The sequence below is a fragment of the Salmo salar genome, chromosome 21 (genome assembly GCF_965601325.2).
Source record: "Salmo salar chromosome 21, fSalSal1, whole genome shotgun sequence".
Lineage (NCBI taxonomy): Eukaryota > Metazoa > Chordata > Actinopteri > Salmoniformes > Salmonidae > Salmo > Salmo salar.
Window position 1 is genome coordinate 59,455,967 of NC_138311.1, and position 6,000 is coordinate 59,461,966.

Consider the following 6,000-nt stretch of genomic DNA (forward strand, 5'->3'; position numbering starts at 1 on the left):
TTTTGAAATACCTTCGCTTTGCCAACCTATTCACGAGTACTGTATTCAACATTTCTGAAATCTCACGTGTACAATAACGCATGTCAATAAACACGTGCTATGTATTAAAGTTGTTTGTAAATAACAACATTCCTGCCTCTCTTTCTGCTGTTGATTGTGAAGGTGAAGAAAATGAACGTGACCAAAGTGCAGTGACCAAACTGAAATAGTTATGAACTATGTGGAATGTTTCTGGACCAGGTACTGACAGGAAGCACGAGCCAACTCCCTCAGGCTCCTCCCTGCATTCACTTCCTCGTTAGCAGCCAATAGCTGTTCGGGAGTGGAGCGGTGCTTGTTGGGCCTTTCACATTTCCTGTCACATTTCCTGTCAAAATACAATTTAATGAGTTGGTTTTTTTTGTGTGTGTGTTCATGCAACATCATTTATAGGATAGATCCATGGAAATGGACTCACAAATGTGGATATAATTTCCATGTCAATTAATATTATTATTATTTTTTTTTTTCATGCAACATAATTTATAAGATATTTCCATGGAAATGGACTCACAAATGTGGATATAATTTCCATGTCAATTAATATTATTATTATTATTTTTTTTCATGCAACATAATTTATAAGATATTTCCATGGAAATGGACTCACAAATGTGGATGTAATTTCCATGTAATCCAACATAACGTTATTGCCTATTTCATGGAAAGAGCAGGTTGTCATGTACACAGTGTATATGATGGAACGAAAGGACAGATACGACTGTTATTCTTATATTTATATTCATATTGTTGCTTTATACAGTAATTTACTAACGTTAAGTAGTTTATACAATTATTTATCTTGTGCTATTAGAAGTTGTTACAATCCCCCTCATCATTCTCATGCTTTGTTCAGTAACATTATATATATATAGTAACATCGTTCCTTCATCTCTCTCTTTGAACAGAATCCATCCCCTTATGAAAATAAAGTTCCCTACTTTGTGTAACTCGACTATTTACCGGTATATATTTATTTATCAATACATTATTAACGCTGAGTGTAAAGTGAATTACTTCTGAGTTCATCAATAGTTCATTCAATCAATAGTCCCGATTTTTAAGAGTCATCATCACCATGCGCCATCATGACTCTGTCACGTCCTGACCAGTAAAGGGGGGTATTTGTTAGTGTAGTTTGGTCAGGACGTGGCAGGGGGGTATTTGTTAGTGTAGTTTGGTCAGGACGTGGCAGGGGGGTAGTTGTTATTGTAGTTTGGTCAGGACGTGGCAGGGGGGTATTTGTTATTGTAGTTTGGTCAGGACGTGGCAGGGGGGTATTTGTTATTGTAGTTTGGTCAGGACGTGGCAGGGGGGTATTTGTTATTGTAGTTTGGTCAGGACGTGGCAGGGGGGTATTTGTTATTGTAGTTTGGTCAGGACGTGGCAGGGGGTTATTTGTTATTGTAGTTTGGTCAGGACGTGGCGGGGGGGTATTTGTTATTGTAGTTTGGTCAGGACGTGTCAGGGGGGTGTTTGTTATTGTAGTTTGGTCAGGACGTGGCAGGGGGGTATTTGTTATTGTAGTTTGGTCAGGACGTGGCAGGGGGGTATTTGTTATTGTAGTTTGGTCAGGACGTGGCAGGGGGGGTATTTGTTATTGTAGTTTGGTCAGGGCGTGGCAGAGGGGGGTATTTGTTATTGTAGTTTGGTCAGGACGTGGCAGGGGGGTATTTGTTATTGTAGTTTGGTCAGGACGTGGCAGGGGGGTATTTGTTATTGTAGTTTGGTCAGGGCGTGGCAGGGGGGTATTTGTTATTGTAGTTTGGTCAGGACGTGGCAGGGGGGGTATTTGTTATTGTAGTTTGGTCAGGGCGTGGCAGGGGGGTATTTGTTATTGTAGTTTGGTCAGGACGTGGCAGGGGGGTATTTGTTAGTGTAGTTTGGTCAGGACGTGGCAGGGGGGTATTTGTTATTGTAGTTTGGTCAGGACGTGGCAGGGGGGTATTTGTTATTGTAGTTTGGTCAGGACGTGGCAGGGGGGTATTTGTTAGTGTAGTTTGGTCAGGACATGGCAGGGGGTATTTGTTATTGTAGTTTGGTCAGGACGTGGCAGGGGGGTATTTGTTAGTGTAGTTTGGTCAGGACGTGGCAGGGGGGTATTTGTTATTGTAGTTTGGTCAGGACGTGGCAGGGGGGTATTTGTTATTGTAGTTTGGTCAGGACGTGGCAGGGGGGTATTTGTTAGTGTAGTTTGGTCAGGGCGTGGCAGGGGGGTATTTGTTAGTGTAGTTTGGTCAGGACGTGGCAGGGGGTTATTTGTTAGTGTAGTTTGGTCAGTGCGTGGCAGGGGGGTATTTGTTAGTGTAGTTTGGTCAGGACGTGGCAGGGGGGTATTTGTTTTATGTGTTTCGGGGTTTTTGGTTTATGTTCTATGTTAGTATATTTCTATGTTTGTTCTAGTGTGTCTATTTCTATGTTTAAGTTTCTTGGGTTGACCTTCAATTAGAGGCAGCTGTTCCTCGTTGCCTCTAATTGAAGGTCCTATTTAGTAAGGGTGTTTTTCCATGGGTTTTGTGGGTAGTTGTCTCCATGTATTGTCAGTGAACCTTACAGGACTGTTTTTCGCCGTTTGTGTGATATAAGTGTTTTTGTTTTCTTCACCTGTAGTCTCTCTCTACATTGTTGGTAAAGACCTGTCAGCATTTCACTGGTAGTCTACACCTGTTGTTTACCAAGCATGTGACAAATACAATTTGATTTGATTTGCTCTGATCGTCACGTTTGAAGCCAGTCAGGTGTTGGGTCAACACAGACAATACCCTCCCCTGATAGGCTCATTCTTCACCAGTGGTGAGTAACCTCCTGCCATAGGTCAACACAGACAATACCCCTCCCCTGATAGGCTCATTCTTCACCAGTGGTGAGTAACCTCCTGCCATTGGTCAACACAGACAATACCCCTCCCCTGATAGGCTCATTCTTCACCAGTGGTGAGTGTGTGTGTGAGTGTGTATCAGTGTGTGTGAGTGTGTATCAGTGTGTGTGTGTGTGTATCAGTGTGTGTGTGTGTGTGTGTGTGTCTTCCATCCTACATTAGGCTGATTGTTCTGTGACCTGTAACTGCACCCTGGGCTCGGTGCTCACCAAACTGAAACCAGACAGATCTCTGTCACATCTAGACATTTACTCCACATTCTCACTCAGCAGAATCAGGAAATACAACGCTACCCTCACAACAACAGCAAGACAGCACCCAGGGGTCCAGCACCCAGCACCCAGGGGTCCAGCACCCAGGGGTCCAGCACCCAGGGGTCCAGCACCCAGCACCCAGGCATCCAGCACCCAGGGGTCCAGCACCCAGCACCCAGGCACCCAGCACCCAGGGGTCCAGCACCCAGCACCCAGGCACCCAGCACCCAGGGGTCCAGCACCCAGGGGTCCAGCACCCAGCACCCAGGGGTCCAGCACCCAGCACCCAGGCACCCAGCACCCAGGGGTCCAGCACCCAGGGGTCCAGCACCCAGGGGTCCAGCACCCAGCACCCAGGGGTCCAGCACCCAGCACCCAGGGGTCCAGCACCCAGCACCCAGGCATCCAGCACCCAGGGGTCCAGCACCCAGGGGTCCAGGGGTCCAGTACCCAGCACCCAGGGGTCCAGCACCCAGGGGTCCAGCACCCAGGGGTCTAGCACCCAGGCATCCAGCACCCAGGCATCCAGCACCCAGGGGTCCAGCACCCAGGGGTCCAGCATCCAGCACCGGAACTGTAGTCACCATAGTTCTTCTCCTTGAGCCAAGACAGGTCGTCTGCCTTCTCATAAAACTACAGGATTCTTCCTCAGACATGTACAGTACAGCACATAAAGGTATATGAGAGAGAATATTGTATATGACTGCTGTTCTGTGACCTACAGTATATATAGCCTACTCAGACTGCTGCTCTGTGACCTACAGTATATACAGTATATATAGCCTACTCAGACTGCTGCTCTGTGACCTACAGTATATATAGCCTACTCAGACTGCTGCTCTGTGACCTACAGTATATATAGCCTACTCAGACTGCTGTTCTGTGACCTACAGTATATATAGCCTACTCAGACTGCTGCTCTGTGACCTACAGTATATATAGCCTACTCAGACTGCTGCTCTGTGACCTACAGTGTATATAGCCTACTCAGACTGCTGATCTGTGACCTACAGTATATATAGCCTACTCAGACTGCTGCTCTGTGACCTACAGTATATATAGCCTACTCAGACTGCTGTTCTGCGACCTACAGTATATATAGCCTACTCAGACTGCTGCTCTGTGACCTACAGTATATACAGTATATATAGCCTACTCAGACTGCTGCTCTGTGACCTACAGTATATATAGCCTACTCAGACTGCTGCTCTGTGACCTACAGTATATATAGCCTACTCAGACTGCTGCTCTGTGACCTACAGTATATACAGTATATATAGCCTACCCAGACTGCTGTTCTGCGACCTACAGTATATACAGTATATATAGCCTACTCAGACTGCTGCTCTGTGACCTACAGTATATATAGCCTACTCAGACTGCTGATCTGTGACCTACAGTATATATAGCCTACTCAGACTGCTGTTCTGTGACCTACAGTATATATAGCATACTCAGACTGCTGCTCTGTGACCTACAGTATATATAGCCTACTCAGACTGCAGTTCAGTGACGTACAGTATATACAGCCTACTCAGACTGCTGGTCTGTGACCTACAGTATATATAGCCTACTCAGACTGCTGTTCTGTGACCTACAGTATATACAGTATATATAGCCTACTCAGACTGCTGGTCTGTGACCTACAGTATATATAGCCTACTCAGACTGCTGTTCTGTGACCTACAGTATATACAGTATATACAGTATATATAGCCTACTCAGACTGCTGCTCTGTGACCTACAGTATATATAGCCTACTCAGACTGCTGTTCTGCGACCTATAGTAGAACAAATGTACAGTGCATGTGTACCTATAAGGAATAGTATACAGAATACATGTATAAATCTGCAGCATTGTCATGTTTTCGTACCGTTCAGTGTGTTACATAATAAGCCGTTTAGCAGCGTAGCAGCCACCCCTCTCTATGAGGATGACTGACCGGCGTCTACAGACAGAGGGGTGTAAAAACAAAGACAGAATAGTACAGCTCCAGTGCGTATATGCCTTATTACAACGCTGTAACACAACGCAAATCAACGATTCATTATATTTTCTGAAATAATATGTCAAATAAAATTCTCAAATGAAATGTGGTCTATTTTCTTCCAAGACTGCACAGCTCGCCTGCGGTTTGATGCCAGACGACAGCAGCACCGGATAGATGAAACTACCCAGAAAGAAAGACACGTCTTGACTCTAATAAACACCCGAACAAAATGTTGCCTCAAAAACAAAACGCATAACTTTACAAGGTATACGTCTCCTTTAACATATTCAAGAATTTTTTTGTTGTAAAAAAAAAAACTGCAAGGAACCGTACCGTTTTCAGGTCGATCTGACAGCCCTCCGGTTCTTCGCTCCGTCCGACTGTTTTTACTGTAATCCGATGGTTTAATCCAAATCTGGTGAGCTGCGACGTCACTTCCGTGTTATGTGACGCGTAGAGAACCCCTCTCCGGATTGGGCGGGACCTGCCGACGTGGAGGTGTCTCTGAAAGTGGGCGTGTCAACAGAAGTGATTGGATCGACTGAAGTGGGTGTGTTTCAAGCGAATAAGCTAATTGGGTAAATTTGTTGTCACTCAAGACCGTTTCTCGTGGCCTCTTGTTATGTTGTCTTCTTCGTGGTCTTGTATTTACATTTCTGAATATGACATTTTTGCTATTAGCACAATTAGATTTATGAGGTAAAATAGTTTTTTCTTTATCTTTATTATGAATTAAGGAAACCGAGCAGGACATTCTCCCATAATAAACAAAAGTCATCAAGAATATAAACAATTATAAAACGGTGAATATCTTTCCATAATGTAGACAATGCCAAAA

At 44.7% G+C, this 6,000-nt stretch overlaps 1 protein-coding gene across 1 annotated transcript in view; it reads right to left on the reverse strand.

The window, feature by feature from the left end:
• The window catches only part of LOC145862587 (uncharacterized), a 42,691-nt gene extending 37,104 nt beyond the window's left edge, over positions 1 to 5,587 (reverse strand). The window contains exon 1 of the mRNA XM_082967276.1: positions 5,496 to 5,587. The gene's annotated coding sequence lies outside the window, so the exon portion shown is untranslated. The remainder of the gene's footprint in view (positions 1 to 5,495) is intronic.
• Between the last annotated feature and the right edge of the window lie 413 nt (positions 5,588 to 6,000).